The following is a 13,611-nucleotide window of genomic DNA, read 5'->3' as shown; positions in this document are numbered from 1 at the left end:
ACTGAGCCAAACCAGCCAGGGCTTGTAGACTACTAAATGACAAATTATATATATGTATGTTTTCAATAGCTAGAAAACTAAAAAGTTCCCATTGACACTTTTTTACCAGATATCATTTTGATATAAATAGACTAAAACAGAGCTAGAGTATGTATGTTGACATATAAAAATATTTGTTAATATTAATCCCTCATAACTTTGTTGTATGTGTACTGGGTGCTATCCAGCTAAAACATACTTGTAAGGTACTCTGAACGTTACAGCTGGAGTCTGCTCTGACTTGTCAGTGCTGGGTGGGTGCAAGTGCCTGTCTCATGTTAGTTGTCAAATATGTTTAGTATGACCCCTAGATACACAAAATGAGAAATAAAGATGAGTATCTATCTCACAGAATTACTTATGAGTAATACTATGAAGTAATTTGAATCCCATCATTGATTTTTATTTCCATGCTTTTCAAATTGTGTGCTTGTCACTCCTAGGAGTTATGGAGACATTGTTCAGGGGTGGAAAAGTTCAGCTGCCTTTCTCCCACACCCGAGCCCCTCCCAGAGCAGCTCAATCATTATTGACTTCATCCTCCTGTCCCAGTCATCTTCCCAGAGAACTGAGTGACAAAGCTGTTTCTTTTCTATTTCTTTCCTTATTCGATTAGGAAGCATTGACTCCACAAGGATGGTTACAATCCAGTAAAACCTCTTAAAACACTTATTTACACATGCAAATAACTTAACTTGGAATTAATTAGCTGCCTTTATAATGTTGATAAAGGCTGGCATACTCATTCATTACTGGAAATTGTGAAGACACATTTTCTCATTTTGTATAAATATGTTTTTCTAGCTTACAGGGATCAAAATTAATAATTCCATGCAATCTAAATTTGAAAGCATTAATCTATTATTTTTCCATACTGACGATCACTGCCTTAGAGGAAAGAAAACTACTCAGTATGTATAAGTGGAAATTCAGTATATATAGGTTTCATAGCATATTTTTTAAATATTCTCAGTTAGGGTCCCATAAAACTACAGCCTCAGAAGTCTTTATTACAGTGGGACTGAAAACAACTTAGGGGGAGATCACCCTCAGAACAGCTGCTAAGTCTAGTTTAAGGTCTTCCTACTTCATTTAGTTCTGAATAGCCTTATACAGTTATCTAAATTTTTATCATATTTATTGAAGTCAATCTTTGTCTGCCCAGTATGTTTTTCCTTTGGGGAATCTTTTTTGGTTGATACAATTCAGGTGAGGCTGACCAACCCAGAAGGAACAGATGCGTAAAGCCAGTACAATCAAAAATGCCCATGGAGCTTCTGCTAAAGCTTTCTGTAAAGGCGCTCTAGGTTCCTCTACGATCATCGGCTAAGTGAGGACCATGTCACCGGAGCTGCAGGGGCTCTTTCCCACTATGTAGAGACCCAAGAATGAAGACAAACACAAAGATGCAGATCAGAGAGATGGTGCAGACTGTTCAACAGTAAGTCAGTGAGAATTAATGTCAACCAGATACAGATGTTTTTTATGAAATATCTTGGAAGTGCCACTTTGGTGTTTTGAAATCTATAAAAGGAAGTTTTCCTGTTAGAGTACAATTTTATATGTTTAAAAATCAGAAGATACCACATAAGCCATCCGTGTGACTATGTAAGTACATAATGAGAAAGGGGGAAAATAAATGTCTTCCTGGGCAGAGAGAGAAAAGGCCTCATCCCAGAAATATAATTCCTGCTTAAAGTTTTTTCTGTGCATTCATTAACTAAATTACAACTAGCAATCATTCCCTTCCTTCCTTATCTATTATATTGCCATTGCGCCTAGAAAAATCATACGCCTTCCTGGAGACAGTCATACTGGGATGATACCAAAAGTGTGAAAAAGGAAGCAGTAGCAAATAACAGTAGGTGAGCAGCCTAGCAGAGAGCGTGGCAAAGTGAAAAGACAGAAGTGAAGGGATTCTTGAACAAGACTTAGGAAAAAGCATGGAGCACAGCACAAAATAGGTACTCACTATTTCATCTTTATTTTACTTCGCTAATTTCAGAGAATTTCCTCCGTTACTATCTAAATTTATTTTTCCCTAAATGCTAATATTTTATCAGCATTTCTGAAAGGACCTGATGAAGAGGAGTCCTTTTCCCTGTCCATAAATTCTAAAGTAAACACCAAAGAGTCAGTGTAGCTTAGCAAGCGAAGAAACAAGGTCTACACCTGGGATCACAGGATTACCTGGTTGGTATATCTTCCTAGGCAGAGCTGGGTCTGCCCTCTGTGAACCTGGGCACCATCTGCTGAATCACATCTGATTTTCATTTGGGTACAGGGTGAGAAGAAGGCTGAGGAGGGCATACAGGACTCATTGGATGGGTTCAGAGGCCTTGAACTCTAGATAGGAGATCAGTCACACCTAAATCTGCAGCAGGGAACTCAGGCAGGAAGTGTTCATGAGCCCAACTGTAAACTCGACTGCAAACCTCTACCACATAGTAAAGGCTTTGTGAGGAAAATCAGCAGCTGTTAGTCAGCAGTCAGCAAAGACAAAGCAGACAACAGGCAGGGGTGGGCAGGGCAGAAATTCACAACCCCTCTTCTGATCAAATTTAATGGGGGGAAAAGGACTTGTTTGAGTGTGGCAGGATATGCTGTTTCCGGTATTTGACCTTAGAACTTCGTCTCTTTCCTGGTTTAAACATCAGTGTCATTGGGCAGCCTGTCATGGACATGCACGATTAAATCATTCCTTAAGAGCCATTAGCATAGCCAAAACAATTTTTACCAAGGTTAATTTCTTTAGTAACCTTTAAATTCATTTCTAGACATAAGTCACCAAGTGTATATCAATAATTATTTGATTTGTGGAGGTCTCAGACATAGAATAAAGAACTATCATCCAAGATACATGATGAGAAATAAAACAGACCAAAAGGATGATTGGACTATCCCTTCACATCCTGAAGTAGTAAAATTTAAGTCATTGATTCTTATGGTGAAGAGATCATTATGATAATTTCCAAAACAAAAAACTCACTTATTTTATATGAGAAGTGAGAAAATACATAAAGAAAAAAAAAAAAAAAAAACAGCAGTGTCACAGAGTAAACTAATGAAGAGATATTTAAGCACCATCACAGGTTTTTAGTATGAAAAACCAAAATAATTAGCAGTTTGTACTGAAAAGGCTTCCTACTTCTTTTGCGAGTCATTAAACAGAAGTACTTTTGTCATTAAATTACCGTGCCATCCTACTTTTCTTTCATAATATTTCTCTTTTTAGCTCTTTCAAAATAATGGCTCAACTAGTCATTAACACTTTAAACCTCATGCAACTTTTTACAATTTAAATGAACTTCAGACACTCTCACATTTATAAAGGAAAGTGTCAAAGTAAGGTGGGGCCCAGAATGCTGAGGAGAAAGACAAGCACAGCTAGAAAAATCACCCTCCAAGGGAACTGTGTTGGACTTTTAGCACAGCTCCTTTTAGGTCTGTCCTGCCTTAAGATACATTAACCAGTTTTTGTGGCAAATCTCCTGATCTGAAGTCACTTCATGTTGTTTGTTATACATTCCTGACAGTCAGTATCTATATCTTCCTTTCTCTTGAGAGATGTCAACCTAAGTCTGAACAAGTTCTTAAAAATGAATATAGCCCTGGCCGAGTAGTTCAGTTGGAGCCTCATCCCGAACAGCAGCCGAAAAAATTGTGGGTTTGATTGGTTTAATCCCTGTCAGGGCATTTACCCTGGTTGCGGGTTCAACTCCTTGGTCAGGGCACCTGTGGGAGGCAATCTGTAGATGTTCCTCACATCCTTCTCTTTCTCTCCCTCTCCTTCTACCTCTCCTTTCTCTCTCTCTCTATCTCTCTCTCTCTCTCCCTTCCCCCCACCCCTTCTCTTTCTCTAAAATCAATAAATATATCCTTGGGTGAGGATTATAAATAAATAAGTAAATGTGAATATATAACTGTAAACTTCAATATCACCAAGCCATAGACTCTCATTAATTACAAACAAGAGTATACACCTCTCGTAATTTTAGAGATTAAGCAAAACCATTCATCTATTTAAAAGGATCAAAAGCAGATCCATGATTTCTGGTAGAAATCAAAGTAGACATTACCTTGAGAAATGCTACCAGATGGACACAGCTTACCATACTCAATTTTGATTGATATGTGGTAACTGTCATTGAGGCTATAAGTTATACAATGCGCAAGTTACCGGGATACCAGAACTGTGGTCCCCATAGTAATATATATTGAAAAACAATAATATATAATATATAAACTGTCATTGAGGAAAACAAACAGGAACAAAAGCAGTCCTGATAGATTCTGCTCCCTCACTGTGTCACCATTGTCACTGCCCTACTTCACATCGCGGTTGCTCACCCTCGACCTGTCCCAAGCGCTTCCTAATTGGCTTTATTGGCTTCTGTACACCCAGTCTTGCTCTCTCACTCCACTCCCAATCCATTGTGCATACAATCATTAGATTCATTATGAAAAACAGATTGTCTTACTATTCCTCTATTTCCTGAATCTCTATGCAAGCATGCACAAACAGGTGCGCGCACGCATGCACACACACAAATAAATACGATGGGCTACTGTGTAAGACTTTACGGCATGTAGTTTTGCTTCAGAGCCTCCCTCTGGCTCCACCTTATTATTCAAACTTTATTTTCTAGTCATACTGATTTAGCTTTTTATTGCTTACTTTGTTGCATTGTATGTATTTTGCGATTTGCTTCAAATCCTTTTGGGAATGCAATTGGGCATTAATTTATTAAATATTCATTTAGGTCCAGCTTCAAGCTATACACTCTATGAAGTTTTTCTATTCTCCCCCAGGAAGTCAGTGGTTAATGGGCATACAAGGTATATTTGTTGAATGAGTGATAATGATCCCTGTTCTTAGGTCCCTAATTGTATGCCTAAGTGTCATTAGAATCAAAAGAAGAGTGAGTGAGACAAAGGTCCAATCAATCTAATATATACGGAGGCCTGATACTTGGTGGCAGGGGACTGTACTCATTGCTTGAGAGGGATGAACAAGAGTTTTCATCAGCCCTCTTGGAGTTTATAGCCCAGAAGGGAAGAGAGAAAAAATATATATAATATATAATATACATTGAATATATATATATATATTATAAATATACAGGTGTATATCTGTACATTACAATCATTTAAATTATTTCTGTGTTTCTTCAATTTTAAGATATGATCTGCTTCAATATTTTTAACATTTTAAAATTTGTGATATATCTTATAATTGAAAAATTAAATTATTTATATAAATATATATACACATATATATATATACACAATATTATACTACATAACAATTTTATATATGTATATATTTATAGTTAATATATTTTTTGTATACCACATCACTGAAATTGGCATGACTAGGACAAGAATTAGGTTTGACTTAGAAGTTTGTACCTTAACAATTGTACAGTACCTTTTCTAAGCAAAATCATCCATAATTTAGTGGAGGAAATTCCTAGATTTGTAATGTCAAACAAGGCTGGACCTAAAAGAATGAATAATTAATAAATTCATGCCCAATTGCGTTCCCAAAATGATTCCAAGTAATTGTAAAATGCTCTCAATTGTAAGAGACACCACTGTTTCAATAACTTTTTCATGATAAAAGAAAATTATCACATGGATTTCTTTCAATTATAAGACATCACCAATTTTAAAATGTTAAAAATCTTGGGATGGGGCATTCTTAAACTGAAGAAGTACAGAAATCACCTAAATAATTACAAGTATGCAAGTCTTCAAGAAAGAAGTTCAGAGACCCATGGAGTATAGAAGAGAGGACCTCACCCAGTCATGGAGAAGGGACTGGGAAGGCATCCCTTTGAATGTGACATTTAAGCTGAAACCTTAGCCCCATGGCAAGATGCACCCTTAGGTGAGTGGGTGACTGTTCCAAAAAGGGCATTAGCAGCAGTTGCCATGCCAGAGTTTCTAGATAAGCAGACCAAAGTAGAAAAATGCCAACATGCTTGTATCTGAGTACACCATCCATGGAGGGGTCCTTCAGTGCTATTTGAAAGAGGGTTAGAGATGTGACTCAGAGCTGCAAGGATGTGATTATTAATCTGGCTATTAATTTTAGATCTGTTGTATTCAAGGACTGGTGAATCCTGGGACCCAGATTTACATAAAGGTATACCTACCCTCCATTATATCCAGGACTTACAGGAAGTTACTCCAGTCTCTTGGCAAAGAATCTCAATTTTGAAGATGATATCTTGGCAGAAGAGAGATTGTCTTGATGTGTAATAGGTTAAAAGTTTAATTTTGAAAGTTCTTTAGTAGTTTATACATGTCCATTTTAAATTGCATTAACTTTATGGTTACCAAAAAATAACCAAGATTGCTTCAGGTATGTCTAGCCTTATTTACTCTTTGAAACCTTTTTATACAAACTTGTTCCTATTTTCCTTGAACATATAATACTTTCCCCCAAACCACAATGGTTGAAGTCCAGAAAAATGACTGTGGCATAATTCACAGTCAGTAAACTAAAGCCATAATACTATAACTAAATCTGTGAGAAGCCTAAAAATTACATTTATATTTGTAAAACAAAATTATAAAGACAGCATGCTAAATGTAAACACTAACCATGCATTACACATATAAGTTAGCAAAACTAGGTATTGTTACAAATGCTATACGTTGCATGCTATACATTTTCAAAATCTCCTCTCCCTTTTTTCTCCAGCATGAATGACATGCTTATAAATTAATTTTGCTTTGTTGCAGATAACATAAGTGTTTTGAAGTATCTTTTTTCTTTGCCTGTGACTAACTTTAAATGACCATAGTCCTTTCAATTTTATTAAAAATTGACTCCCATATCCCTACTGACAGCCTTTTGGTCTCTCTAGGTCTCCAGGGCCCAGGTGTTTAGCTCACTGAGTCCTCAACCAAAGTAGCCTCCCTTCCTCCTAGAGGCAACTAGGGAATTTTCCAAAGCCCAATGTATATGTATCTTCTACTTCTCTTTGAGTATCTTTCCCAGTTGTTATAAAATTTTCTATCCTTTCTCCACCATATCTTTACTTCCTTTTTTAATATCCCAACTCCCTTTTTGCTAATTACCTCCAGAATTATTACTCACAATCACATACAATGAAATCCAAAATTTCTTAGTTGCCAAAAGTAATTACAACGTTACTTCATGTGAGCTCAAATTTTTATATTGCAATCTCATGTTTGGGGAGATATTATTGTACTTCAGTCTTGCTATATGCTTGCTATGAAGGCATTAAATATATGTCAAATTAAGCATCCTTGCATCCTTTCTAAACATCCCAATTTCTCCACTTTCATTTATAAAAAGATACAGATGCAGCAGGCTCTGAGACAGAAAATTAAGAAATCCTAGGAGAAAAAAAAATGTGGTAAAAAGTTACCATTTGATGTAGAGGTCCAGATTTCAAATCTATAGTTGATCTCTTTATCCACTACACAGACTATATTCCAAAAAAAAATTTTTTTCAAGTACTAATTAACATTCATTCAACCACATCACCCAAAATAAGAATCAACACTATAAAAATAATTCTAATGTAAGTCAGAAAAATAGACCAAAATATTTGATAAGTATCTGGGCTTAAAAAATCTTGACAGGTTTATTTTTTCAGTCGACAAGCATTCCATAAAATTTAAGAAGTTATTTTCAAATGTAGAAAATAAACTTCACTTCTGTTGACTTATATTATGATGTATAAGATAATTCATGTATAAAATACTTTTCTGTCATTTGACAGTAGCTATAAAGACATGTAAAAAGCAGTAGGAAGCTTGAAGGTAAGCAAAGTTTTAGAAATTATTTTCAAGTGTGTTCTAATAACAGATACAAAAAAAGAAATTGAAAATTACATTAACTTAGAATATCAAGAGTTTTCAGTAAACCTACTAAACTTCTTATTAAATTCTCCACACATCTGAAGCTGTAATATATTCACACCACTCTCTATTCTCACCAATTTAAAAAGAAAATCTATGATTATTTTAAACTTTTTTCTACCTTGGTTTAGAAAATGAAGACACTGTGCTTCAAATAATCTAAATTAGAATTATCAAGTCAGTCATCTCTGAAAATAAATCTCTTTGTCTACATGTCAAAATCTATTTGTTCCCTCCCTCTGCCCCCACCTTTGTGATACTTCTCAAAGAAATCAAAAAACATTCATCCAATTATTCTGCACTCTCTTTTTTAAGATTTTTATTTATTTATTTTTAGAGAGAAGAAAAGGAAGGGAGAAAGAGAGAGAAAAACATCAACACACAAGAGAAACATCAATTGGTTGCCTCTCTCATGTCCCCAAACGGGGATCCAGCCCCAACCCAGGCATGTGCCTTAACCAGGAATCAAACCAACAACCTTTCGCCTTGCGGCATGACACCCAACCAACTGAGCCACTCCAGTCAGGGCAATTCTTTTACACTTTTATTAGGAATTCTACCTTTAATAATAACAGTGAAATTTAACACCATAAAAATATGAAGATGAAACAAAACAAGGAGAAATTGATCACCAACAAGAAGTGATTCTTTTTATACAATTATTTGGCTGCATTTTGTTTATTTTCTTGGATTTGCTTCTTTATCCTCAGGAAATATAGAAAACAACATGACCAGGCTCTAGAAACATCTCCTATCCACACATTCCCTCAAGATTGGGAAACAAGCTTTAATAGGTTTCCTGGACCCATCCTACAAGGATTATTATTACTAATATTCTCCTAAGAGAAAACTTAAAATACAGCATTTTTACCTTCTTGTTCAAATTAGCCACCTCCTTCTTTTGGAAACTGAATTCTCATCTCACACTTTTCTGATTTTTCTGCCTCTAGGCCAGCCCAGTCCTCAGGGCCTAGACCACCTACCTACTGACTCCTCCCCCCGACCCCCAGAGCTCTCCCACTACACCCCAGCTCAGAGTTTAAGTGCACCACCGTATCCCAACTACCACTTTATAATATAGATAATTCCCAAATCTTTATCTTGAGCTTGTGATCTCTTTATGGAACATAAAGTATCTTTCTGTCCACCTTCTAAAGTTTTGTACTTTGATGTTACCCTCTCACCTGAAGCCCAACAATATTATCACCTTCCTCCAAAAACTGGATTCTCCTCCTAATCTGTCTTTTTTTTGCTCAGGATAGTTCATCTCATTTGTTTCCACCAAGGCTCCAACTCTACTCTCCTCTGCCTGCACCTTTTCTGTCACCTCCTCAAGCCAAGCTGTTATTCATTCTTTCAGTCCTTCCTTCAAGAGTTCTTACATCTATACCTTTCTTTTCATTTCCACAACTACCATGTCCACTGGGCTCTTCTCATGAGTGCCAAAACTGCTTAAATAACCTCCAAATTGACCTCTATTATCTTAGTTTCTCACACACTACAATCAATCCTGCTCTCTACTACAAAACAAATCTCCCTAAAATGTTACCATGACTTCACCTGATTTCCAAGCTTCCTTTCCCAATACTTTCCAGGAGAAAGTGCCTACCTCATTCATAATTGTCTAATTCCTGATCTGCTCATCTTTGTTATTTGGTGCCCTTGGAAAGCCCTTCCCGCACCCTTACCTAAATCCTGCACATCTTTCAAAGACCAGCTCAGATATCTCCTCCATCATGGCCTTTTCTCAGAATGATGTGACTTTCCCTTCAGAGCATATTGCATTAACAGTCTGCCCAGCTCAGTGTGCCAAAACAGAAAACACTCAACTAGGCACCAAAGCAGCCCCACCTATACACAACACTGCTGTTAGTTTACCTTAAGATCCCCATTATAAGTCACTTTACTTCTCTAAGCTTTGGGTTCTCGTCTGGAGAAAGAGAGAGAGACAGAGACAGAGAGACACAGAGAGACAGAGAGAGAAGAGATCTTGGCTTTAAAAATGCCCGACAGCCTTGTTATAGTCTTCATGCCAGTGTGAACTGAACCTTTACTGGAACCTTGTCTCCAGACGGCGAGACGCTGATCATTAAGTTCCTTAGAGAGAAACAACTTTTCCTACTTGTTGATGTCACTGTGCCTAATATCATACTTTGCATTTTGTAAGCCCCTGAGAAATATTTTGCTGATTGATGAGTAAGAAATCTATTGAAGGTAGCTTGCTTCCTGAATTAAAAGAGCCCAAATTAGAAATCAAGTCTTCTGATGCTCAGCTCCAGGATTGACGCTCTAAGCATCAAGAAACAATTCTCCTCATAGCCTTTAGGAAAAGCAATTATAAATAACTAACATCAAAATTAGAATTAAGATCTAGCCTCTAGGCTCCTCATGTAGGAAGACTGAGTTTTAACCTGATTTTCTGCCACTTAGTAGCCATGTAAATTAACTTCTGATGTGGTATTCTTGCCTGAAAAAAATATGGACTAGAAATGAGCTGCTGTGTTTGTTAAGAAAAGCAATCTGTAAATGGTAAAATATTGTAAAATTTAAGGTTATTATTACTGTTTAATAAGTCCAAATGGCATCCTATGCTTACTCTCAGGTTTACAAAGACTCATTTCATCCATCCAGCCCTTCTGCTATCAAAGGATGTTAGCCGGTGCTCACTCATCCTCAGTGCCATCATTGAAAGGCACACAATTCTAAACATAAGAACTCTGCTAGTAGGAGAGGAGATAGGTGCAGTCTTCTGAATGGAGAATCTTTCCTATAAGATAAGATTAAAATTTTGTACTTTAAGCCAGGAAAATGTGAACATTTGTACTCTCCTGGGAGTAAATGCTGACATCTTTGTGCTTTTTAATTTTTGCCAAAGAAACCAAATCACTGATTTTGGAAAGACAACTCTATAACATGGTTTAAAAAGATCAGTTTGTTCTAAGCGACTATTACTTTTCCCTCAAAGGAATTACATGCATGGGTCATTTTATGACATATAAGAAAACATCTTTCATTTTTATGATGCATATGGCACCACCTGTGACTTTGGTGCTTATGTCTTAAAGACTATATCTTGCTCATAAAAATAAATCAGGTGTTTCTGCAGAGCCATGTAATGCTGCTGCCTTCTGCTTACCCCCAGTACCTAATGAGGCATGGGACAGGCTCTGAGCACCATCAAGTTGTTTACTTTCTTCTGGCCAATAAAGAACAACAAAAAGGATCAGAGTCTATATTCATCTATATCATAGCAGAAATGGGTATGGGTGAAAACAAAAGGTTTTCAATATTAGAATGCCTGAAAGTGTTTTTCTGTAGCAAGACAATGTGATGACGAACAAGAAGGAATTAGGACAATGGTACTGTCTATCACTGGCATCAAGACAAATAGCAGAATAGGTACAGTAGCAGCTGAAAATGCTGTGTTCTTGTTCCTTCATCATCAGTAGCTTTTTTGTACAAACACAGAATGGAGAACAGTCCTTTGAAAGAAAAGAATTGCCTCTTAGCCCTGGATGCTGTGGCTCAGTGGATTGAGCGTCGGCTTGCGAGCCAAGTGTCGCTGGTTTGATTTCCAGTCAGGGCGAATTACTAGGTTGTACGTCAGGTCCCCAGTTGGGGGCGCAAATGAGAGCCAACCACACAGCGATGTTTCTCTTGCTCTCTTTCTCCTTTCCCCTCTAAAAATAAAATAAAATAAACAAACAAATAAATTATTTTTTTAAAAAAAGGAATTGCCTCTAAACAGAGGTCATAAAAAAATAGAGTAATCCTGCATGCAAATAACCTTAGCTTTAGAAATGGATTCTTACAAAATAAAACACCTAAAGCTTGGTTTTGTAAGAAAAAATATTAACTCTACAAGCACTAACATTTTTATTGTGTAGTAATTTAAAATGCACTGATAATTTCAGAGGAATGTGAAACTGCTCTTGTAAAATTTTGCATCTTTTTATTGAAAAACATAACTTATTTGCAAGCTTGATAATAATGCAGAGCCCTTCCCCTTCAAGGTATTCAGCAGCAGCAGGGACAGAGAACAAATGGGACAAGGCTGGTCAATGGCTGATAGTCCAAGCCAGCTCCCAGAAGCACTCACTGACCAACTCCCAGTACTAGATCCTGCCATGCAGCAAAGGAGGAACGTCAGACCAGTGAGGCCACAGAGCTTCACATGCATTTGACATATTGATAATAATTTTAACCCTGTGAGTAGAAGAAGCAAGCTTATATAGTTTCCAAGTCTGTCTCAAACATGCAGATTCAATAAATCCCTTAATTTACTTCTCAAGTGCTTTTTTATACACCTCCCAATCACTATCCCAGTATTCTGTCTGTAAGAAAGAGTTCACAAAATCTCACGTAGCTATCCTCTTCAGAAGCTATCTTTCTTCCTCTGGTGAGGTTCTACTTACTAAAATATTAGTGTGGTTAAATTTGGTACATCTGTTGGACAGTTTTCCAAACTGGTTGTACCAATTTAACTTTCACCAACATATGAGAGTTGCAGCTTCTCCACATGCTTGTTAAAAATATTGTCAGTCTTCAAAATTTTGGCCATTCTGATTACTGTAGTGGCATCTTACTGAGGAATCTCATCTCACTGGTGACTGCTGATGTCAAGCACCTTTATAAGTGGGTATTGGCTTTTTGAATATCCACTTTCGTGAAATGCCCATCCAAGCCTTTTGCCCACTTTTTATTCAATTGCTTGTCTTTTACTTATAGATTTCTAGGAGTTATTTACATATTATGCATACTAGTCTTGTGTTGAATATATGCATGACAAATGTCTTCTCTCAGTCTAAGACTTATCATTTTGTTCTTGTAATATTGATGAAGTCAGATTTATCAAGTATTTCTCTTATGAATTGTGCTTTTTATCTTCTATTTAAGAAATATATGCATACCTCAAGGTCATGGATATATTCTTCTATATTTTCTTCTAGAAACTTTACTTTTTTTCTTCTTTAGTCTATCATTCAGTTTGAACCATAATTTGTGTACAACATGAGCTAGGGAATAAAGTTCATCCCCCCACCCCATATAGACATTGATTCAGCATCATTTACTGAAAATACCTTCTTTTTTCCCACTGAATTTCAGTAATTTTTTTCATTATACATTAGGTAACCATGTGCATGGTATCTTTTATAGACTGTTTTTTGTTCTATTAGTACAAAGGAGAGTCCAAAATTTGTATAGAATAAGAAGCAGAATCTTTTTGGCGATGCCTACTACAGATAAACCTATCATATAATCCAGCAACTCCACTTTTTTCTTACTATAAAGAGAAATGAGTACATATGTCTACCAAAAAGTTATGCTCAAAAATGTTCATCACAGCTTTATCCATAATGATCAAAAAAACAGAAAAATCCAAATATCCATCAATAGTAGAATGGACAAATAAACTGTGCTATATTCATACAATGAATAGCAATTTTTAAGAGCTGCATAGCTGTATACTACTGTGTAGCAATAAAAAAGAACAGACTATGCCTGTAAACCATCAAAGTCCATGCACCATCCAATTCAAAAGGCCAACATTCAAAATGTCAGAGTTTGGAGTAAGGAAAGGTTTATTGACTGAGAAGGCACCAGCTGAGAAATGGGGGCTCTGACGTTCTTCAAATCCATCTTATGAAAGCCCAGATTTCTTTTACATCA

This window comes from Furipterus horrens, unplaced genomic scaffold (genome assembly GCF_987537825.1).
Source record: "Furipterus horrens unplaced genomic scaffold, mFurHor1.1.pri manual_scaffold_1, whole genome shotgun sequence".
Classification (NCBI taxonomy): Eukaryota; Metazoa; Chordata; class Mammalia; order Chiroptera; family Furipteridae; genus Furipterus; species Furipterus horrens.
Note: the sequence above shows the minus strand (reverse complement) of the source record.